Genomic DNA, 26,163 nt, shown 5'->3' on the forward strand with positions numbered 1-26,163 from the left:
TAGATTGATTAAGGGCGCATTGTGCAGGGACCTGTGTGGTGTCTGTCATGAGGCAGACCAGTGGGGCTTTATTGGCAGACAGGTGGGCACAGGTGGTCCGCTCCACACTTGATCCCCTGGCATGATCCTAGTCATTGGGTGGCATCCAACAACAAGATTACCTCACATGCAAACACTCTGCTTAGACTGCTTTTTGATGAAATGCCGTGGGTTTGTTCATGGTTTGTTCCACAAGTTTTACTACAAGATCTGACATGGGGCCGGGAGATTTCTTGGGTTTTACACTTATACAGTACATACATACCAGCAACCTAACATATATAGCCAATTATATAGCCAATATCTGTTTTGTCCTTTACTTTAGTTCATAACTTTAAGGTCTATTTACATTGTAAATATTTCTTGGAATCCTGTGATGTGATATTAATGTCATTGGCCATGAAATATAATTTAAGCGGACCTTGGGTCAACCTGCTATTTGTTTGCACCGCGACGGTTCCATCAGCATCTAGCAGAAAAATAATGCTCAGGTCACAAAACTGAGAAATTGTGTGATTCTCTTGGAACAAGCAGCATCTCGACACAACATAATTGCAACCATGCTCATGTCACCCATAACGCGACGATCCACGGCAATTCCACGGCATGTAGACAGTCATGTGACTTCTTTAACAATAAGGGAATAAATATGTGCTTGGCCAGTTCGGCTTGGGCCATTATCAGCGCCCATGCCCTAACCCTAACCCTAACCCTAACCTTTTCAGAAATGGATGGGGTTGGAAATATATAGCAAATATAGTTACACTGACTTTTTTGAGGTTTTGGGTTCTAAAATGCTATAAAAACCAAGAAAAACGATCGTTTTCCTGTAGTCTGGATCCCTGACTCCATATAAGAAGAAACAGAGCAGTTTACATACATTGGGGAATTGTAAGGTCAGGGAACTAGTCTAGCTGGCTCATACCCGTTCATAGGTTTGAAATCGATTGCAAACAAGTGCGATGGCCAATTGGGGCCAGTATTTGAAAAAAAAGCCAGTTGTTTCCAACGCTGATCGGCCGATCAGCGTTGGAAATTGATACAAAAATACCACTTTTCTTGAAAATGACAGTATACCAGGTGCCATGATTTTACAGGATGCTTTACACTGTCATTCACTAACAGTCCAGCAAGGTATTTCAAAATGATTTAGTAGTTTTATTTTTTGATGTTTGCAAATGTTGTATTTTCCCTTTAAGGATTTTGGGGAACATAAGTATTGGGGAACATCAGGTAGACAACCATGTATACGTACGACCAAAATTTTCCATGGTGGCAAGATTCTGTTCGTGTGCCATAAGTTAAATCGAAGGGGGATGATCATCTTGCACTAGGTGGCACTGTTTATGGAAACAATATTTCATCTACATAACCGTATCCTACATGTTCTTCTTCTTTTCTGGTCGGGGGTGGGGGGCGAGGGTGGGGAGAGGGGGGAGTGGCCATTGGGTTGAACCCAATCCAATGTGACCCTCCCCTCCCCGCCAGCCACAGCCGTGAAAATTAGAAAGAAAAAGAGACATTCGCCCTTTAAATTACGGTTGGATTGGTGCCAGGGGCCTTCGTGAATATAATCATGTCCGTGCATTATTCGGAATGCAGTCATGAGTAGTTTTCCTCCTTGCGCTACATGTGTTTTGATTTAAACCCTTGCCGGAGTTATGCTGAAAAAAATATATAATACAATATATCACGATCGGATTTGATCTTGTTACTAAACACTTTGTTTGGTTCAAATGCGTACGTAATGGCTCAGTGCACAAGTACCCCTAGTCTTAGTATCATCCGTTGTCCGCGGAGCCCACAAGTTCCGCAATCGGTTGCAATTTTTTTTGCGACCCTGTGTGCCAGCCAGTTCTACTTTAGAAATTGTGACGTCCTTTCATGCAGAAATGTGAACTAAGCTGTTGATTGGTAACTTTGCTGCCGTGTTTTTGGCAGTAAGCCAATGAGCAAAGGTTTCGCACAAATGTTTTTCAATGAGCAAATTTTTGGGTTCGCAATTTGAACACATAAACCCTAAACTGAACAGTGTCTTCCTGAAATGACATCACAGCAACAGCAACCTCAGTTGTCCGGAAAAGCATGGACAATTTTTAAATGTTGAAAGAAGTGCACTTTTCAATCAAGTTAACCAAAAATGGAGTGTCAAATAGTTTTCATGATTTGAAGAGGAGTCGAAAGTTGCACAAATTGTGTTCCTAAGAAAAATTCATCTCACTAACCCTTTAAGTTCTGGCAGAAAAGACTGGTTCCCACCTCCCTTTTAAAATCGATAAATTGGGGGGACCGGGAACCAGTCTACTCACAGGGCATATGGGCGATTTCAAGCAGCCCGTAATAAAAGCCTTTTTGAAATTGTTGCTAATTATGCCCAAAATAGTAACAAAACAAGAAGGGTCAAAATTTGATAAATAATCACATGTTTATGGTTCTTTTATATTCATATTCACAAACTCATAATACTTTGTGAGTACCTTAACAGACACAATCTTACTACCACTATATGTCTTTGCTTTTCTTGGTCCGATACACAAGACAAATCGTGCAGAAAGGACAGCATGCCTGAGCCTGCTCATTCCAGCACTGCGCACGGCAGCCGAAACGATTCCCCCATCTGCTCGGGATCAATTCAATATGTTAGAAGTGGGATTTGCTCAATTATTTTGTTGTGATTATTTGACTTTGGAGCAGGAAGGGGCAGGTGGTTTTTACATTGGGACTATTCTGGGCCCTCTTCCCATATTCTCTGGCAATCTTGAATGATGAGAGACAGCATGAGCAGGATGCTGTAATGAAAGAGGAAGAGTTCAGAGAGAAAATCCGTGAGTGGACTGCCTCTGTTTTGTCCCCCCCCCCCCTACATAAAATGATCAGCATTAAGTAAAATAAAATATCAAACTGACAGTGGATTATTAAAAACTGATCATAAAGGCTGAAATAAAACTTACAAGTGCATGGATTGAACTTCAGTGTATTAAAATTATTGAAAATGAATAAAACTGCTTGCTTTGCTGACTGGATTGACCTGAAAAGTACAAATCAAAAGTTATTAGACGGCCTAATGAAAAGTTATTAGACGGCCAAAAAAATAATGTTTGGAGCATTATACATCATTGGCTGTGAGCATACAAATGGTTGTAAGATAGGTACTGTTTTGCATGGATTGGATGACCATTGTCCACACATTTTGTCTGCTTTTCCTGTACATTCATGCGTACAACCTTAACTCCCTAGGCCTTTTTGCTAGGATGTAGGCCTAGCCTCAATCCTGCAAAATCCTCCAATTGGCCTCATAGAAAATAGCATGTATGTAGCCTCAATCCTGCAAATTCCTCCATTATTTCTTGAATATGGTCTGTGGAGAGGTGACCACTGCCTGAATCCTGCAAATCCTGCGGCAGTGACTGTCAATATGTTGAGGCTTGGCCAGTGACATCCGGCATCCTGAAGCAGTGCGAAGGATTTCAAGCATAATCCAGGCCTATATTTATGCATGGCTGAGCAAAAACAACACAAGGTCCGGCCTAAGACCTTGACAAAATGCATCCTACAAAATCAGTAACGCACTTTTGCCATGTAACCTCAATCCTCCAAATTCCTCCACTTTGGCAAAGAGGATTTTGAAGGATTCAGGGCGGTTAGGGAATCCCTAATTTTATCATTGCAAAGACAGTTTTTGGAATTCATTTGATCTACAAGTAGCATGTGTTTCCCGCTCTGTTCATTAACATTTCTCATTATTGAGACGTATCAGAAAAAAAACTACCAATAGTACAAGAAGTGCATACCCTATACTCCACACCTAATGTAATTAGGGAAGATGTTATGAGCCAATTTTCATGACAGATTGAAAACAAAAAAGCGGCATTTTGCAAATTTACACTGTCCTTGGGGATGGCACCTCGTACAATGGCCTGCCAGCTGTCCCGGGCATGTGATTGACAGCCTGCTGATGGCACAGCCCATTTTAACTAAATGCAAATACTGCTGGACTCTCTGGGATTGGAAATTATTATTGCAGTTGAGCCATCTGGTGCAGTGTTTTATGGGCACTGTCAATGCAGGATGAGAAATTTGTTGAGGATGAAATATTCTCCATGATTAGAACACATGTGCATACATGGGGCTCTTCGGACTCGGTGCAGATAATTAATTTGGGACACAGTGTTGGCCAGTGCATTTTTTTTGGTCAAGTCTGTTCATGTCAATTCTGCACAAAATGTTTATAAAAGTTGTATTCATAAATACCTGAAACAGATTACCCATTTCTATTGGTCGAGAGCCTGTCACGGTAGGTGGTTTTAACCCTAAAAGGGCCAGGGGGGGGGGGGGGGGAGGGGGGCAGAATCGGCGATAGCCTTGAAATTTTTTCCTTTTCGCGACATGAGCTGTTACGACTTTTTAGCCTCGAGCCTTGCGCATCTTTTGATACCAAAAACATAAAAATCAGACCACGGGCTGCCGCACAGCGAAAAATTTTCCAGCGCCACGCGCCGCGAAAACTGAATTTTTCCATATACGTCATGTACACAGAGTAGAATTACTATTTGTACATATGAATAATTAATTAGCCATAATTCCAAAACCCTTTGACCTATAATCATGAAATTTCTTGGGTATGTTCATGATGAGTTGCTCTATGCATGTACCAAGTTTCAAAATTTTTCGTCACTCGTTGGCCGAGATCTTAGGAGTCCGCCCCCTATCTTTATCTTTATCTATCTTTATCTTACAAATTACATCTCGACTGGTTTTGCAACACAGAAATTTATAACCAACAATATGAAGCCTCTCACTGGAAATCTTTCTTCCTCCCCCTAGCTCCTCCCCCTCCCTCCCTTCCCCCACAAAATGGTTCTGGATCCATCAGTGTACACTTGTACTTTTTTTTTTTAACCAGGTTCTGCTTGATGACCAAAATGACCCCTACTTACCCCTAAAGATAGGAACAGCAGTGTACAGCTGAATGATGACTTGGCTTACAATGTTGAAAGTTACTTTCCCTTCAACTCCCAGCAGTAAAAAATGGTCCTATTCAGAGGTAAGTGGAACAATAAAGACACTGTTCTGCACGGATATCTTGGGGGGTAGGTTGTAGTTATGTCTTGGAGACTATTCCTGGCTTTATACCCTGTCATTGTTAAGTGGGTCACTCTACAAATTTGGGGTCCACTTTTTTGCTGTCCTTGTTACATCTGACAAAGTACCAAAGGCGTCCATCACTTCTCAAAAGTGGGGAGGGAGATGGTACCTTGATCAGATGGGAGTGAGAAGCCTTAGGGGCGTGAGGTTGGGATTTTGGATTCTAGACGTTCTGTGGTGCAATCTGAGGCACTTTCTGACCATTTTAACCAAAAGATCATCATTTAAACATCATTTTCGAGTTTGGAGTCATTGAATCAGCTATTCTGAGCTAGGAACCAAATGTACAAGTAGGCTACAATTTTTATTATAAAGTTATATTCTCAACCTTCTTATCCTATGTGAGTTTGATCACACAGTATTTTACCCCAGTTTGTTCAGAACTCCAAAACAGATAAGGAAGTGTTTGCCCTTTTCTGTTAACCTTTACGCAAATGCAATTCGAAGTTGAAGTCACGAAGGCATTCGCTGCGAAATTCGCCCGAGTTGAAACGTGTTCAACTTTTGCGAATTCGCAGTGAGAAAAGTCGCCCTTACATCACAAATTCGCGTTCGCGTTCGCTTTCGTGTTGAGTATGAATCGGCCTTGAGGGATCATATTCCCTCGATTTTTCCCCTGATCAATTTTTTACAAGCTAATTCAGCATTGATTGCACTCGACACCTGATCCCCTTACACATGTGTATGGATACACTTTCGTTGTACGCATGTAAATTATGTACCTGTATACATTCTTGCTTCCTATTTTTAACAATAACAGTCTGGTCAAATAGGCTCCTATTTTGTTTCCCTGTTTCGTATTATTGTTCGCTTCTAATTCACATGTGGCTGACGCGAATGATTGGTCACTTTTTGGAGAGTCCACATATAAAGATGAATTGTTTTGAAGTGCATACAACTTTTTGACAATGTACAATGTATGCCCTGGGTTCTTCGCAGGTATACAGCATCCATGCATGCCTTAGTTTACATGTAGCATTCCACGTAGAGAAAAAATCGGGGAAAAAAATCACCATTTCGTGAGTTTTTTTCACCAAACCCACATATACGGTACCGTACATCTTAACATTTGATGTAAAATGCACATTGACCATGGTGTTCCGCATGAAAAAACCATGGAATATGTTGTTTGAACAAGCAACTTTTTTCGAGCTGCAGACGTATCCCGTACGCGTACCATTTCTAATGGGCCCTAATTCTCGGGTAGCGCTGCCAAAATTCCCAAGACTGGATTTGATTCATCTCGTTGATAATGCCCTCTACAACTGCAATGACTTTACTGTGCTTGTTGAGACCAGCTGCCTATTTATTAAGGGGGAGGGAATATCAAAATTCACTCTTGGACAAAGCTACTCTGGCTTGTACAGTATACATGTTGGTAAATTCTGTGAGAGGCCTGGCCGGTGGGTGGGGTGTCTCCCCAGGAACTGGGGAACGGATTTAGCAATTAATCACCAAATCCAAAACATGAAATTCGTGAATGCTGGAGTGCTTGGATGCAAATGCTGGTTTTAATCAGGCGGTGTTTGTGAAGGAAGGCCAGGAAGCGGTTGATTCCTTTTCAAATTTCTGACCAGGGTTTGTGCCGAAAAAAGAAAAACGTTACCATCCGTGAAAGATCACTTTTAATTCATTATGGTGGGGTGGCTGATGTTGGGCTAGAATGGGTAATGAAACTCACGAACAGCTCATAAGAAAGGGGTATTTGCATGTTATATGTTATTGTTTTCTAATAAGTAATGGTTAAAAACTTGACTGAATTTGCTGTTTGAGTGCAATTATTTTATGATGTAGGCCTACTGGGTCTAGTTCCTTGATTAAAGGGAATATACATCATTTGCTTTTGCTGTAATTTTCAGAAATGGATGGAATTGGGGGGTTGGAAATATAAAGCAAATATAGTTACACTGACTTTTTGGAGGTTTTGGGTTCGAAAATGCTATAAAAACCAAGAAAAACGATCATTTTCCTGTAGTCTGGTTCCCCGACTCCATATAAGAAGAAACAGAGCAGTTTACATACATTGGGGAATTGTAAGGTCAGGGAACCAGTCTAGCTGGCTCGTACCCGTTCATAGGTTTGTAATCGATTGCAAACAAGTGCAATGGTCAATTGGGGCCAGTATTTGAAAAAAAGCCAGTTGTTTCCAACGCTGATCGGCCGATCAGCGTTGGAAATTGATACAAAAATAACACTTTTCTTGAAAATGACAGTATACCAGGTGCCATAATTTTACAGGATGCTTTAGACTGTCATTTACCAACATCCTATTAAGGTATTTCGCAAAAACATGGTAGTTTTATTTTTGGATGTTTGCAAATGTTGTATATTCCCTTTAACGTCTAAAAAAAGTACCAAAAAAAATGAAACCCAAATGTCGGGACCACTGTTTCAGTGAAGTTCTGCATGTAGGCCCTAGCACTTTCAAAATCTAGGATATGAAAGCTCAATTCAGAAGCTTTCTTTTTGTACAAGTATCATTCAAATCACTCATGTACTTTTCAAGAACACGGAATTTTAAACACAACCACCGTTTTAAAGTTCTGTCCATACACGGATCACAAAAAGGTGCGTGTTCTTCCAGCAAAATGAAAACAAAACAGAACTTTAAAACAGTGGTTGTGATTAAAATTCCGTAACTTGAAAAGTACATGAGTGAACTGAATGATTCTTGTACTAAAAGAAAGCTTATGATAAATATGAATTGGGCTTTCATATCCTAAATTTTGAAAGTGCTACATGCAGACCTTCACTAAAACATTAATCCCGACATTTGGGTGTTTTTTTACTCACCCTGTATGTGTGTCACTCCTCTGACGCAGGGGGTGTGTACAATATATTCCACAAAAGGATGACCAACTATTGGACAATGACCCACCATGGGGGGGGGAGGGGTAGTCTTTCAATTGTCCATTACCTCTTATGGCAATTCAGCCAATCCAAGCTGGAGGTTGTTTTAGTATGTAAAAGTGCATCATAGTGGGTGCACTGCAGTTTGGAGCAAACAGAAAGTTTCCAGGTGAACCTTGGTACTCACCAGATGGGAGCAATCTGGCCAAGCCTCTTACCCTAGGGACCTCAACCTGGCAGACATACAAAACAAAACCATCCACATATTTATAGGTCAGCAGATGCCCCATTTCCCTAATCAAATAGATGTTTATGCCATACTAGACCATCTCAAAGAGGCGGTGGCAACCCAGACCTCCTAGCAAGCTGAGAGGCCTTCCTGGAACACACACAATAGGCTGGTTATTTTTACAAGTTTTTGGGGGACTGTAAGCAATTAGGTTTGCCTTAGGGTCCTAACAAACATGCACGCTCTTTCCAAAAGCTGAAAAACACATGTCCATTCTTGCAGCATCCATCTGTTTTTAAGGCGCAAAGAATCATTTGCTTTTTGTTGGTGCATATTTGAAGTAACAAAACTGCTCTTAATTTTAAGAAGGGTGCTTAAATAAAGGTATTTTATACAACATTTGCAAGTTACATAAAAAAAATCAAAAGTAAATACCTTACTTGACTGTAAGTGAATAATTGCTAGTCTCAAGAATCCTGTAAAATAATGCACCTACATGTATAGTGCTGTGATTTTTTTTTGAACCGTGGAATTTTTGTATGAATTTCCAATGATGGTCGGCTGACCATCGTTGGAAAAAAACTGACCTTATTTCAAATACTGCCGAGTCAGGAGTCAGTGGTGGAAATGCGTCACACGCATGCATTGTCCTTTCCACCAAATGGACGAATCTTGCAGCCGGACAGTGGAAAAGCTCAAGTGGACCCAAAAATCAACCTTATCTTGAAGTCTAAACATAATTATTGATTGAGCTCATGACTTTAGTGGCTATAATTCCAGCCGGAGTTTGTTATCTTTTGCAATTGACGGAAAAGCTGTAAATCCCAAAGTGAGTTCGTAAAGGCATTCTGTCAGTGGCTATGGCCACGGCTAAGGACGTCATGTGAGAATCATGATGGCCTGCATTTGAGCGTTTGATTAGGACAGAACCGAGTCCTTTCCTGGTGAGCTACTCAAATGCACCCATAAAGGCATGGCAGGGGAACAGGAGGGTTTCAATTACATTTAAGTAGGATAATGATTGATAGAGGATAAATAGATTACAAGGGATTAAAGAAATTACAAGGGATTAGACCTGTTAACAACTACAAGGCACAATGGAGTACCCCTCATTAGCTGAGTAGTTCAACAGCTTGTTGTAAATTGTTGTGCTTGATTGGCATAAATCTCAAACCTGCAGTAAACAATATTGAGCAGGAATCATTGCTCAAGGCACTTTTATTTTTTTATTTTTTAGAGAACATCATGGACTTACAAGCCTTGCTCAAACTATTATTAGCAAAGGAAAATGTATGCATGCGTAAATGAAGTGAACAGATGTTTTTGGCAGTGGGTTCAGCGGCTTGGCCGGCCATATTGTATTTATAAATACATGTATAACATGGGGCAAAGGATCTCAAATGTATTCAGTCTTAGTAACCTCTGCTGCATGTTACAATTATAATGGGAATATCTTTACCAAATTTATATCGGCTGACCACGGGAAATTGAATTTTAAAAAATTCACTTTTCTTGAAAATGATGGCACATTAGGTGCCATGATTTCACAGGATGCTTGAGACTATTGTTCACTTTCATTTTGTACAGTCAAGTATGGTACCCCATTTCATAATAATTTGGTAGTTTTTTATGTTAGCAAGTGTTGCATATATATTATTACCTTTAAAGGGAAAATACAATATTTGCAAACTTCGAAATATAAAACTACCAAGTTGTTACAGAATACCTTACTAAGATGTCAACTGGTAAATGACAGTCCTGTAAAATTATGGCACCAGGTGAGAAGTAATTTTCAAGAAAAATGGTACGTTTGTATACATTTCCAACGGTGGTTGGCCAACCACCGTTGGAAAACTGCTCCAAATTTACCATTTTTTTTTTTTTAGTCCAAATTTTGTTTGCTAGTGGTTCCATGTTCATGAACGGGTGCAGGTCAGCTAGACTGGTTCCCTTACCTTTCAATTTTCCTGCATATTTTATCCATTACAACTTCAGTTTTTCTTGGTTTTTCCAGCATTTTCGAACACAAAACTTCAAACATGTCAGTGTTACAATATTTGATCTTTTATACTACCCCCCCCCCCCCAAACAGTTCATTTCTGAAAATTTCAGCAAAAGCCAATGATGTACATTGTCATTCTAGTTCCTTCACCTGTGCATGCTTATAGTGGTTCATTCTAAAGTCTATTTTTTACGACATGTTTTTGACAAGTAACTTTTTTTTAGTCCTTGTTGGACTGCGTGGTTCTTGTCAGTTTTTACAGTGTGTTTCTAATCAGACCCAGACTGTCATTTATCATGTTTCCCAATTTCTTCCTTACTTCGCAGGGTGCGGAATGACATTAGCCACACAAAAATATTTAAAGCGTTGGGCCTCTGCGGTGAGTCTTCTGAAAACTCAGGGGTCCTGGCGGACAGCATGTTCTGCAGATTTGTGTTAAATCTGTTGGCACCCCCAAGCATATTATGATCAGGCTCAACTGAGCAATGTCAGAAATGTCAAAGTCTGTGGAGTTGTGATTGATCATGCTTGTTAAGCAGCTAGAATGTGAGAGGACTGTTTAACCTGAAACCTTTAAAGTTTTGAAAGCACGTGCTCTTTGGTGAAGTATTTTCCTAGCAAATCAATTTTTCATACACAATTTCAGCTTTTATGGATTTTGTCCACACTTCTAATCACCAGAGAAATGTACCTGTGCACCCGTTTTTGAATGAAGTTGTGAGAATCTTGCCTTTCAGTTTCTTCTTCCTGTTGATATTGGGGAAACTGTACACTATTGGTCCTTGACATGTCATAGGTAAAATTTTGTCCTTTCTCTATGATTGTACTCACATGATAAAAGACCTGGTTTTTTTAAATTGACATTGCCAAAAAAAGGCAGCCACTGAGTATATCACCCACAACACTCAACAAAAGCAATGCATAGTCCCCCCTCCTCCCCCCCCCCCCTGCTTTTCATATTAGATTTATTGGGGCGGAAAATGTTTGACCCTCGTTGGAAATTTATAAAAAAAAAATTTTTTACCGAAAAGGTAATTATGAATCTTCAGCTGAGGTAATTATCAGCATTGATACTCCAACCGGTCTGAAACAGAGTGTTTAAAACCGGCCAAGCACACATGTATTCCATAACATCAAATCCTTTGAAGTATAGCTTAGGCCAAAAAAAAAAAGTCTCCGGTTTCTGGTATGGAGCTTGCCCCAAAAGTGGTGCGGCGACGCGGCTTTTTTTTTTTTTTACCTGTTTTTTTTTTTTTTTGCTTCAAATGTCGGCTGATGACTGCAAATGGTGCCCGACTAAACTTAGTGCAAATATATGGGAGTCCAGAGAGGCCACATAAAGCTTATTCTCGATCATAACCCCATCTAAAAACACGTTAAAATTGTGCAGCAGCAGGATTCCAGTCCAACCAGTGAGTTTGGCGGTTTTGAGACATCATCTTGTATTGAAAAAAAACCTTTTTCATTTTGCCGACGCGCATGGCTACGGCGACGCACGCGCATACCAGAAACCGGAGACTTTTTTTTTTTGGCCTTAGTGGCTGTACATTTTGTGAAAACAAGAAAACATGTGCACAACAATTCTTTGGGTCTCGTAACTGGATTCTGTGCCCCCCCCCCCCTTTATTAAAACCACCTTCAAAGATTGTTTGCTTTCGATCCAAACCATTTGGACCAGACTTATCTTCACTTTGAGCAAGGTTTTCTCGTTCAATTGGTTAAAGGGAATGTACATCAGTGGCTTTTGCGGACTGAAAAAATGGTAAATTTGAAGCAGAAGTTGAAAAATAGTTAGGTTTTTCCAACGGTGATCGGCCGACCACTGTTGGAAATGTATACAAAAATACCAATTTCTTGAAAATGACTTCACACCAGGAGCCATAATTTTACAGGATGCTTTTGACTGTCATTTACCAACATCCAAGTAAGGTATTTCGTAAAAACTTGATAGTTTTATTTTTCGATGTTTGCAAATGTTGTATATTCCCTTTAAACATAGGTAACATTTCCGAGTAATGACCGATGCTACGTGCTTTTAACAAGTAAACATGTTTAGATACATGTACTGTACATGCACAATCCATGCTCCAGAGAGTGGTTCACGGTCTGGGTCACGTCCTTGTGTAAATAGCTGTTTACCGAATTATTTATGCATTTTCCTAATGGGAAATCCAACTTGTTTACCCGAACTTTCAATTTGTCACTGTGCCTGGAAATAACAGTACTCCCTGTGGGCAGGTCCCCGAGCAGCCTGCGTGCATTATCCAGGGCCAAATCAGCCCTCGGCCACGGACATCAGCTGGCAAATACATCTTGTAATCAGACCTTCTAATCCTGCAGCAATGTCCTGTTCCTTCGCTCAAGCTGTTTGCCAGCTGAGCTGGCCCATGTTAGCATTTCGGGAATATGTAGAATAACATTGTAGCTGGTTAGTGTCTGCACATGGGGCCCCAAAAGCACAGTGGTGTGTTATTTAGATTTCCTTTGAGGAGAGCCTACATAATACTCTCCACATCCTGAATGAGTTTCCAGATTCTTTCCTTTCATACATTTTGCAAACGTGCTGGACATGTACATGTAGTTGGTTTGCTTATGAAAAGGATATTCTGATGATCTATTGTATTGATAATGACCCATTTCATAAATACTATAATATGCTTCATACATACAAATGTGTAGTTTATACAAATATTATACAGTACTACAGTCAGTGTGACAGTTCCAGATCATCGACAGTTTGTTTATTTTAATTTTTTTTAAAAATTTATTTACGTCATCTTTAAGGGTAGCTCCGATCAGTGCAGGGCACTGCTTTCCATGGAGGCCCTCAATATGAGAAATATGAGACCCATTATGTAGCACCTTTAAGGGTTACAAGGTGCTGCGGCGCATATTGCAGCCACTGCCAGTTCTGGATCACTTGGTTAAATAAAAATTAATTCAACTGTAACCAAACATTTTTTTTTGGAGATTTTTTTCACCAATTTGAAGGTCTATCATTTTGCAATTGTCGGCGAAATGTCCACTTGTTTTTTTAAACTGGCCTGTGAAAGGAAGTGCGTAAAGACAAATTTTGGTTTCCTGTGGAACGTAGCCAACATTTATCATTTTTTTCTTCACTATTTTAGGTTTTCTTTTTAGGAAATCATCACTGATTGATTTTGGCATTTGAATTAAATTTATTGTCGTATTTGCCAAAAGAATTTTATCCCCGCGTGTGACAGTTGCTGATCCCCCATGCACACAATGCAGTGTTGTATGCAGATCACATGATGAAGGCGTGATACATGACGCGCGCGCAGAATGTGCTGTGATTGGATGAATTTGCACATGTAGCGCGGCGTGTTTGATCCGGAACTGTCGAAAAAAGATTCGCAACTGTTGGGTTCAGTCCTGTACCAATGCCATGATTTATTTCCCTTTTTAAGTTGGGTCTGTGTGAACATATTTGGTTTTATCGTGAAGAGGAGGAATTTGACTATGAAATGATGTCACTCGGACATGGAAACTCCGACCATGAACGGGTGTACAGTGGTTGGTATAACAAGTGAACTGTCGCACTGACTGGATCATGTGATAATATGCTAATTTCTTTTTGAATATTTGATGTGGAAGACATCAGTAATATTTGTCTTGAAATATCACCAGTAAATTGTATACAACTTTATAAGGCCTACCGATACATGACGTAGAGTGTTGCCTTAACTGTTAAGCTTGTAGATGGCCACATCTCCTATCAGAAATGTCATCATCTGAGAGGCTGGCTGCAGGCTGGAGCAGATGGCTCTAATCAATCGATTAATATCAGCCTCCCAATCACCCCGTCTGGCCTTCTCATTACTAGACTAGCATTGCCAGTCCTCTCGTCGGTCCTGCGGACTAACGTGCATAGATTCTCCCTCAGAAAAAGTCAGATGGTTTTACAGATGGAGCGTTGGGGGAGACCAAGTGGGAGGAACTCTTGAATGCTCATGCGAAGACCCGTTTGCGCAGTTCCAGAATAAAATAATTTGTGCACGATTCGTGCCATACGCATGCAAACTGGGACGCGCACGTGGTGTATCCCTCCCATATGGGCTCTCCACAGTGGTCACAAAGCATCATCTACTGATCGTGCATGGACTCCATACTGTACCTATACCTATCCTTTCTGGCATGTTTTTTTTTTTACTAAGGCATATCGTGAAATTGGTGTTTACAGTGATGCTAAACAGATGTTAAGGAGCTTTTTGTTATCTCAATAAAATTTTAAAAAATAAAAATAATTGTAAAGGCCCCCCCCCCCCCCTCTGCAAGTGCTGGGGGTCAGCTGTTTTTAAGGTCAGTGCCCTATCCCTCAGAGATGCATCCAGAGAACATAATTGATCATAACGCTTTTGCGATTTATGCAGTGGCTAGAACATTTGAACAAAATAACAAATTTTCTGAATAGTGCTGTTGTTTGATTTTCACTTGTGAGCTTGTCAAAAAGCTTCTCTGTTCCAGATTAGGAGAGGATTTAAGTAGAAAGTATAGTTTTAATTTAACCCTTTCATTTTAAACTAAGCTGTAGTAAACGCTTTCCAAAATTTAAGCTGCAAAAAAAGGTACACGTATTGAAACTTTGTAATTTGCCATTGAAGTACTGTATCATTAAACTTGACCTCAACCAGTGTTTTTTTGGTTGGGTACATGTAGGTTGTTTGTGTACATAATTGCTCATGGAAAAAGAAGGCATTACACTTATATCCAGAATGTACACATTCATGCATGTTAGATGAAGCAAGGACAAAAGTAAAACCATAGGAAAAACCCACATAGGAGGATTGACAGGCAGTGGGTGCTACTACTAGAGCAGTGCACCTCCTGGCTGTGTGAGAAGAGAGAGAGGGAGTAGAGAGCCAGAGAGCGAGCTGACTAGCCAGGGGCCAGCTTGAACCAATCACACTGAGTGGCCCCCATGCAGCGGATATAGATTTATCACCTCTGATTATTGCAAAGGACAGCTGTTCTGCCGTACACCACACACACACACACACATATGCCAGAGTGTGTCACGTCACTGCATTATGAACCTTCAACTCGTCCAGTTTTTGCGTGGTGTGTAGGGACAGGCAGGCTGTGTCAGCGCATGTGTCGGCACAGTGTGTTATGTGTCAGTGGCAAAGCTGCATTCCTCTGCACTGGAAACATCATCAGTGATAATCTGGCATGCGTGCATGCATGGTGTGCCCTGATGTGGCATGGAAGAAGGAACAAGAAACTGCCTTCTTAGTCTTACAATACTTGGCGTTGGACTGTGTGCCGCTGAAAAAGGATTCTGCTGCTTACAAGAACTGGCATTCCACTGTACCGTATCCCTCATTGGAATCTTTTTTAGAAACGGACATGGATGCCCGATACTAGCTACTTTAGCTTCGCCTCTCACGAGAATCCGTGCTCTGAGATTATTAACATCTGCCCTGCCGTGATTAACTGCACATGTAAACTGGAACTACCGGAAAGTTGTTTGTGAATGCGATGGACTTCCACTGGAATATTATATGTACCACTCACTGCAAGTAGTACTGCTAGTTGTAGAACCTGCAAGGTGTCATAATTCCTCTAAATAGGCGACAAGTAACTGCTTATTGTGTTCAACAACAGCAGATTTGACCAGTTTTTCGAATATTGCTGTATCTTCTGGAATTTGCTTCAGACGGTTAAAATAGCACCCTAGCACCCATGCACGACAAACTCATTCACTCGGAGGCAATGAAGAAGAACAGTAGCCCGACTGCTGTCAACAGCATCAGTCCCAACGGGGTGAAAATTAAAACAGAGCGCGACATCAGCCCCAAGTCCACGCCGCCGTGTAGCGGCGCTGGCGGTGGTGGTAGCGGCGGCGGCGGCGGCGGCGGAGGTGCGACAGTTGACACGGAAATCGCCGAGCAGAAGCCAATTACGCTCTCCAAGCTGATGCATGCCCGCGCTCAGCGGAGTGACTATTACCAAGGCACAGGTGTGTTCAGCTTTGAGCTTCACCATCGACCAAGTAAGCTTGAGGGCAGAGCAAGCATCCCTTAGCCCTGTCTGTTTGTTTGTCAGCTTGTTTGTCTGTCTGTCAGTGCTCTCTGTCAGTAGCGATACAACAAGTTTTAATTGTTTAACGTGTATAGTTATACTTCTGAATTCTCTGATGTCAGTTGACCCAGGCACTCTGAATCATAGGCCTGTAATGTTTAAAAAGCTTGGTAAGGGCCTGTCACTGAAGAAGAACCTGTGCTGACAAGAAACCTTTTGTTTTTAATCAGTATTTCATTCCTGTTTTCTAATCCCTATTTGGTTTGGCAACATCCATGACATCATAGGGTTATTCCTGTATTTTAGTATTGCATTACTATATTGTCAACAGTGGAACAAACTTTTTAACATAGACACAGGAATATTATGAAGCGTGGAATTTATAACACTTTGTTTGAACAAAGTTAGTTTATTTTGAGGTTTTCTTGTCAGGCATGATATTTTTTAGACATGATTTGGAAACCAGACTTCTTGAATCTGGAAAAAGATAATTTTTTTTACTAGCACTGTGGATACTCTTTCAACTCAATTTTTTTATCATGATTTCCTTAAGCATGTTGAGTGTGTTCCTCTTCATTTTGCGACAAATAATCCTAACCCCAAAATGCCTCTAAACCTGTTTTCCAGAGAGGGGGAACCTTGTGTGGACCTGGCTTAGTCCACAGAAGGTTCACACAATCTGCATCATGTGGACCTGTTTTGTTGTCCACACAAAGATGACAAGGTTTGCATGCAAGCTAGTGATTACCAATTTAAAAAAAAAATTGCAGACTAGTTAAGTACATGACAATACACACACATGCTGTGCAAAATCTTTATTCGTCCCATCTGGTGAGGGAGAACTTCGATTATGTGAAAAGCAATGTATGTATTGATTCATTGTTGATAAATGACCCCATTGACCGTTAATAACACCCAACCATATGATGGTATTTTTGCCTGCACTTTTAATGTCTAATTCTAGTTTTTGTTTTTATTGGGTTTTTTTTTAAATACATGTAGATTGTAGACCAATTGCTTAGATTTTGGATCCAAATTTTGTCCTTTCCCCGTTTCATGTGTCATGATTCTGGATGCACTCCTTCAATGCCCCCCCCCCCCCAAAAAAAAATTCCCTAACCAACAAATGAGCACAGTTGAAAATCATTTTTAATGATACATGTAGTATACTTGAGTGGCAAATTAAAAAGTCCAGAATGGGGACAGGAAAAACGTCCTCCTTTGACCCTAAATGTATTATCTTTAGAATGATCCCATGTCCTCGGGGAAGGAAGATGGTAGTCTATAGAATAGATAAATACAAACAACACTGCACCTTGTCATTGTAAACAGGAAGAAGTTTATTTAAATAATATTTAGCAAAGATAAAACTGTTTTCAACTGGCTGCCCTTGATTAGATTCTGTTTGGGCAGAACACGACCCATACGATTATTCGATTTAGAACTTGTGTGTCATGGTTACGACACAGCTGCACACCTGGGCAACAAATGTCATCTCCAGTAATGATGCCCAACATGATGAGCACAACAAACAAGTCTGAGTCATGCTGCACTTCCCTGCATGAAATTCAGGGGTTTAAAGATTAAGCATTGAAATTGGCGTGGACCAACCTAAATATTTTACACGAGTCTGGCACACTGGGTAGAATCCAGGCTTTAGGGTATTCCTACTTTAGATAGAGTTAACTCAAAAGCACTGGTTCAGAAATTGACTTTTGAATACCTGTTCCAATGTGTTGTGAAATGATAACATTCTAATTTCAAGAAGAGGTACCCCCCCCCCCCCCCCCCCCGTCAAATGGGGTAACTTTGGTCATTTTTTAGGCATATTTAACTATTGCTTTTATAACAAACTTGGCGAATTGGATTTTCCCTAATATTAAGAACATTTAGACTAAACACTACACTTTGGTGTTGTTTGGTGTCAAAAATAGTATTTAACAAGGGGGTGGGGCCCAACAAAAGATGTGACCAAAGTTACCTCCGTTTTGGGGCAACACTGGCCAGCCCTAATAATGCCTATGGACAAAAAAATGTCACATTTGAAAAATTTTCTTTCAAATTCAAGGTAAAAAGTAGATAAAATGAACATTTGACCCTAGATTCTTAAAAGAAAACACCATTTTTTCCCCAAACGCCTCCTTAAAGCCATTTGACCTTTGACCTTCTTGTTCCTTGACCTCTGACCTTTGACCTCTTAAAATTTGACCTGACATAATTTTCCACTTCAAATCCACAAGTGCATTAAACTTTGCAGTGGTTTTTTTCTTAAACTAATTATATAAAATTTACTGAAGAAATCTTGTTTCACAGAGATTTCTATTCACTTGTAACTGAAATATAGGTGCTGACCTACTGACCAAAGATACCCCATCTTACGGGGCAACTGTGATGAGTGATTGTCCAATGAGTCTTTTTTTTAGAAGGGGCGTGATGTGGTTTTAGTTACTCAGAGACTGTTCAAGTCAAATAGCTAACGTATCAGTACATGTAGAGACTAGAGAAGGGAGTATTGCTGTATTATGTTAAAGGGAATATACAACATTTGCAAACATCGAAAAATAAAACTACCAAGTTTTTGCGAAATACCTTAATAGGATGTTGGTAAATGACAGTCTAAAGCATCCTGTAAAATTATGGCACCTGGTATACTGTCATTTTCAAGAAAAGTGGTATTTTTGTATCAATTTCCAACGCTGATCGGCCGATCAGCGTTGGAAACAACTGGCGTTTTTTTCAAATACTGGCCCCAATTGACCATTGCACTTGTTTGCAACCGATTACAAACCTATGAACGGGTACGAGCCAGCTAGACTGGTTCCCTGACCTTACAATTCCCCAATGTATGTAAACTGCTCTGTTTCTTCTTATATGGAGTCAGGGAACCAGACTACAGGAAAATGGTCGTTTTTCTTGGTTTTTATAGCATTTTCGAACCCAAAACCTCCAAAAAGTCAGTGTAACTATATTTACTTTATATTTCCAACCCCCCCAATTCCATCCATTTCTGAAAATTACAGCAAAAGCAAATGATGTATATTCCCTTTAAGTCCCATAACAGGTGTGGAGGGATGATGATAAAGTTGTGCAGGAAACATGACCAGGTTTGACAGTACCGGATGTAGCAGTGATCCGTGAACGTAAATCCACACCCAATCAGCGTGTACTTCTCAATATAGCAACATGTACAGTGTACACTCAATTGGAGTCAAATGCTTCAGGAAATATGTCTCCAAAACTGGACTGGAATGACTCGTACATTGTTGCAGTGTTCGTGGATTGAAAAGTCAAAAGTTGTATGATGCTTAGAGGAGAAAATGTACACATTGTCCCATTCGTCCCTATACTGCCCCAAACCACTCAACCCGTTGCTCCTTACATGTAGACCCCCAAACTGCCACGACGCTGTATGGTTTTTCAACAAATTTGTCGTGGAGTAAATACAGTGAAATACAGTGCAATTCAGGTGCTAATGAATTAGCCACTAATAGTTAAATTACCATTTCTGGTTTGAAGATTACCTTGTAAAGAAAAAATTTATTTCAAATAAGTGATATCAAGAAGAATTGACAGGCTGAACTTAACCTATTAATTAGCCCTCAAAGCACCCACAACCGCCCTGCCATGATTTACTCCTCAGACCACCCAAGCATTCTGTGATTGTGTTTATACTCCTCCGTGAATCAATGAAACCATAGAGTCTTTGGCTTAATTGAATCAAGGAGGAGAATAACTACAATTTATTGACAATCTCATACTACAGGTGCAAACTTAATGAGAGGAACAGTTAAAAGTTTTTTGCCCTTAAATGGTGAAAGGCATAAAATGGTACATGTATTGTATGTACATGTACTGTAGGTGACTGTCCCAGTTAAGGCATGTACATGTACATTTAACTCACAATGTCATCCCCATACTAACCAGGACTATCAAGTGAATTACATGTGCACGTACTGCAAAATAGATTGAAGTAGGACAGCAGCATTTCCTGGAAGAAGAATTTTGTTGTCTGAGAAGTGGGCAGGTCATTGAACAGCACATGTTTATTGAAATGTCACGGATTCGTATCAAGGACAAACTCCAAGCAGGAAGAAAACAGATGGTAGACAGGGACCTGCAGCCCGTGGGCTCACCTTTGATCAAGGTGTTTGCCTCAGCAAGGTGTGCAGTAATTGATTGCAGGAGGTAGCAACTTATGAATCACATATCCAGGCAGCTTTTAAAGTCCTGGTTCCTGTTTTCATGTAGAGGCAACATCTGGCTTTTGCCTGACTGTTCAACCATCCCACCACCAATTTTGTATATGTGTCCCAGTTTGTAAGGAGTGAATCACAACATTTCTCAGCACATATATTTTTCTCAAGATAGGGCCCGTTCAAATGAAGTCATTTCCTACAGACCAGCTACGTGCATTGGCATTTTGAGCGTCAACTTGCATAATGCGCATCGGCTGCATCGTATTTCGAACACATTTCGTGCAACAAGCGCGCGTGTTTGGAACATTTTCAACACTGCGCAATGCGTGCTTGATTGCGTAAAATACGCAGTTGCAGTTCTACTACAGAGATGAGCAAGCCCTATTGGTATCCACCATGTTGCTCTATAATTCCAAACACCACTATCCAACAAGAAAAGTAGTAACACCCAATTCCTAGCAAGGGTGTATGATATGCATACAGATTCAGCGATTAATTATGCGAAACAAGACTGCATCTGGACCTCGAGATTCTGACCATTCAGCTGGTGCCTTCTACATCGGTAACCTTTTGTCATAGACATCTAGACATGACATTTAGACTAGATTGATTGTGCTAGATCTATTGTGCTAGATTGTGAGCTGTTCCCCCCACCCCCTGGAAAATCCTGCATACTACACTTTCCACTCCCCTGTTCAGTCTGTCCTGTCGGGGAAAACCATACATGGTAAAAAAAAAGTGAAGATCTTCAAACATCATGATTACAAATGCATATTCTCTCCATTTTCTCCTGAAGAATTTTCAATTTGTATGTTTTGTTTTAACGATTTTTTTTTACTTTATTCTGATTTTGGGCATTTATAACCCTCTGAAAAAGGGCTTCCTTTTTGTGCACAAATAACCCGCCCAGCGAGAGCCGAATCTGGCAGCCAATAATTCTGATTTTTTTTTTTTTGAAGAAATCATCCAATGAGTAAACTGACGTCAGTGGCTTTTTTGTTTTGTTCAATGTCTCATTCAAATGTGAACAGCTTTTATAGGCCTATTGGTGAGAAAATAGCAGTTCAAAAAACAAATCCACTTTTCAAGATGAAACTCGAAAATATAATGCATCTTGCATATTTAGATCTACAGACCTACATGTTGAGTAACACGTAGATTTGGTCAGCGGTGGGACTTGGTTAGTCAGGTGACATTTCACTGGCTAATTGAGACAGTGTGAGCTGTGAGGGAAGGTTCTAGTCAGAGGTCTGCACCTGGTTCCTATACTGTCACAAGCCATATCCTGAGATTGCATAGGCAGCACGTGTGTCATCATCATCTGTGCGCCGGGCGTGCATGTATTTCTTTTTTACAATGTTTCCCAGTCAGTTCAAGAACAAATTAAGTTGTTTCCATGACCTTTTTGGTCAATCAAATGGATCTGTTCACTTTCAACAGAGCTACTTGCATAGTGTACATGTAATTGTAAATTAGCAACAAATATATTGTGACCTTTATTGAGTCTCAGCGTTGAAATTGCTTTTTTTGGCTGATGTGTAGAAGTTCCTCCTTAATGTATTGCCCATGTTAATGATTTGGTTTTACTCCTTATGCAGGCATGCAACTTTTCCTCGGATTTGCTGATTTCCTCGTTTTTCACTTCTCATGAATGCCATTACAAATTGAAAGATACTGTATAACGTCTAATTGTGTGGTTTGGAGTTTCCTCGTTTTTTTTTTAAATTCCCAGTTGCATGCCTGCTTAACTTATGAAGTGCTTTGAGTTTGACAAACTTTGTTGGATTAGTTTAGGTTTTTACCACTGTCATGTAATCTGTTTCCGATGTAAGAATTTTTAATATGTGACAATCAAAAGATAAATACGGCTCGGGCTATAAAATAAAAAATAAGTGTAAATTGCAGGAGATTGCAAATGAACCACAAACACAAAGGGAAACTGACTAGGTGCAAGTGTAATAACTATAAATACATGTATGAATAAAAAAAATATTGTAATTGTATCCTCTCTGAGTAAAACGCTTTTGCCATTTCTTAGATTTACAGCATAATGTTACTGCCATCATGACTTTGAGCATGAACCTGCCCTTGAACAAACAACAACATTGACAAACTGGGGAACTGCCAACATACAGTGTACATGTAGGGAATATAGCAGGCACACAACTTTTCGTCGGATCTGCTGATTTCCTCGTTTTTTTACTTCTCATGAATGCCATTACAAATTGAAAGAAAAACACTGTACAAAGTCTTGTGTGGTTTGGAGTTTCCTCGTTTTTTCTAAATTCCCTGTTGCATGCCTGATAAAGATGAGTTTGTAGAGCACCAGTATGTATTCTGAAGGTTGCAGATTCTGGAGGTCGCTAGATTCTGGAGGTTGCAGGTTTATATTAAACCCGCTCCAGTCATCCTTTGTTCAACTTTATAATTAATGCTGAACATGTGTTCATTCGTCTCAGGTATCTGAAGAGAAACTGGACAGTCTGTTATGGTTTGTTTTGGCATAACATACATCTGTAGATCACAGACTCAGAGACCCCTGCCTAAGGTTCTTTGAAAGTGGAATTGCTTCTTCCCTTTTTTCCCCCTGATATGTGATTTGTGAGTGGCAGGGCAATGTGGCTTGCATTATTACTCCAAGGCTCCAGGAGTGTGATCTTGATGTTTTAATACACAGGTAGGCCTGCTGATGACAGAGGTGAACAGGTCAAGAATCTGCAATTGATTGGGGGTATCCTGCAATGGCAAGGCTATGGGGACGCAGGAGGAAGCCTTGGCTGTATTCAGTCTGATGATGTGACAGTGGGTACTTGATCCCCTTTAGGCAATCTGCTAATTGTGGAGTAGATGTTTGCAAAATGTTGACTGTTTGAAAAATATGGACTTTTTATAAAGTACATGTATCTCTCTTTTTTTTTTTAGAAGAATATTTCTGACATTTTTAAGGTTGTGTGATTGGAGTTTTGTTCCCCTCACTGTCAAGCGGTTATTGTTTTGGAGCGCAGGCTGGTTTATTATTAAGGGAATAAATGTGTGCTTGGCCGGTTTTAAACACTATATGTTTAAGACTGGTTGGAGTGATTATCAGCATCCAGACTCCAACCGGTCTCAAACAGATTGTTTAATACCGGCCAAGCACATACAATGTATATATATTCCAATTCATAAATACCTTTTCGGTAAAAAAAAATCAAAACTTTTCGGTCCGAAAGTCAAAACAAGTCAAACATTATACATCTCCAATGATTTTGTTCAGCAGTTTTACTTCACGTTTTTTTAAACACCCCTCTAGCTATATTATGGTATGTCCATGTTGTAAACAACTCCTTATACATGTATATATGGAGATGGGGCGCGCTCATCGCCCATACTGTGTAATGTGGCGCAGAACGCAGCTGTGCCGGGGCAGTATGAATGTAGGACTATGAAATACTGACTCACTGGTAGTATTGCGCTGCCTACATGAGCACGTGAACGTTCAACCAATAAAATGGTAACTAGAAGGCATCAGATTTTCATAGAGTCCAAATTTCATGTGACACGGGAAAAGTTGTTCAGACCAGCCACGTGACGGGCTCTCGACCGATAGGAATGTGTAATCTGTCTTTGGTATTTATGAATGAAAAATATTCAAATAGACTCATGTGTTACATCTAAGAGTAACATGTGTTATTTCAAATTATGAATAATCATTGCACTAAAGGTTCAATCATGCCTATCTGAGATATCACCGCCTTAAAGCATACAAGGTCTAGTGCTGTTTTAGGAGAAAAGACACCAACATTTTATGCAATCTTGATAGTGATACCGAAAGCAGACTGGATCATTCTTATGATTCAAAAGCAATACAAACATCTTGATGTTATCCACGAGCCAAGATATCCATTCCCTAATGCCTACCAGATGGCATTCCTCAAGGCTACAGAAAGAAATGTATCCTGATGATCAGCAGCCATGGTAAAAAATGCGAAATGGAAGGTAATAGAACTCATGAATGCTTCCGTAAGGCCAAAAAAAAAAAGGTCTCCGGTTTCTGGTATGGAGCTTGAAAGAAATGTATCCTGATGATCAGCAGCCATGGTAAAAAATGCGAAATGGAAGGTAATAGAACTCATGAATGCTTCCGTAAGGCCAAAAAAAAAAAGGTCTCCGGTTTCTGGTATGGAGCTTGCCCAAAAAGTGGTGCGGCGAAGCCGCTTTTTTTTTTTTTTACCGTTTTTTTTTTTTTACTGTTTTTTTTTTCTTCACCGTTTTTTTTTCTTCAAATGTCGGCTGATGACTGCAAATGATGCCCGACTAAACTTAGTGCAAATAAATGGGAGTCCAGAGAGGCCACATAAAGCTTATTCTCGATCATAACCCCATCTAAAAACACGTTAAAATTGTGCAGCGGCAGGATTCCAGTCAAATCAGTGAGTTTGGCGGTTTTGAGACATCATCTTTCATTGAAAAAAAAACTGTTTTCATTTTGCCCACGCGCATGGCTACGGCGACGCCAGAAACCAGAGACTTTTTGGGGGGGCCTAAGGTATAAAAAAGGCCTAGATGAGGACACATCATAATGTATGCTCCTGGTGTACTTGATCCTTCACAGACTATATTAAAACTCCAGCCATTTCCATTTACATCTTATTAACAGTGATACAGGAATGTTGGCATATCTGGAGACGAATGCCACCTCCTGCAGATATGCCAGACCTAATTACCCAGCCTGTTTTTCTCATTTCCCCACCTGTCTCTGTTATCCATCACTGTCTCACCATGACTGCCATGATTGGTGTGGCAATAAACAAGAAGCTTGTAATTCCATGGGCTCGGTCATCTCCTACCTCAGGGAGGGTGGCCAGGGACCAAAAAGCTTCTCTGGGATAGCCATCAAAAAAGCCCCACCCCTGCTCCTTGTTTTCATTCCTGGGCCAAAAAAAGAAATGCAGATGCTGAAACCATCTGTGAGTGTCATGGGAGCATCCACTGACCTTTGGCTGAGTTCTGGGATGCATTATGGGCTCTCTTAGGATGTTCTTCGCTTTCATGAATGTGCTTTTAGTCGGTTGATATTTAAAGCCTGTGAGTATGACCTAGTATGTCATTCATTCTGACTGCAGCTTATGCAAGGAGACTAAGGAATCAGAAACATGTGGACAATTTGTGTCATTCCAAACTCGTGCAGGAAGCAAGATAGGCTACATGTACATTTATATTTCCAGAAACTGGAATAAAACATTGACAAGTATAATTAAAGATAGCGTCCATCATTTGTAATTTGCGCATTATGTTCGTGTGATGCAACAAAAGTGCTCAAAATTTAAAGAAGGTTGCTGAACAACTAACCTGATGAAGTTTCAGCTCAGTGCATGATGTGTATTCCGAGAAAACAATATTCCAGGATCTCAATTTCAAATCAAACGTTGCGGAGTCATGTTTTGATTTGGGCCTGAAAAAGGCTGAATTCAGTGTCCGAGACACGTTCTCACTGAGCCGATTGCAGCTACGCGATGTCGCTCACTGAATTGACGAATTATAGCAACTGCGTGGGCGTGTGCATCGTGTCAACGCTTGGGCGTGCCTCGCCGAATTAAAAACGAAATATACTAACAGAAATTTCCAACGATGCGTCTTTAGTTGTTTTTGTTTTGAAAATTCCCCACAAATGGTATTGA

The sequence above is a fragment of the Patiria miniata genome, unplaced genomic scaffold, assembly GCF_015706575.1.
Source record: "Patiria miniata isolate m_02_andy unplaced genomic scaffold, ASM1570657v1 HiC_scaffold_30, whole genome shotgun sequence".
NCBI lineage: Eukaryota > Metazoa > Echinodermata > Asteroidea > Valvatida > Asterinidae > Patiria > Patiria miniata.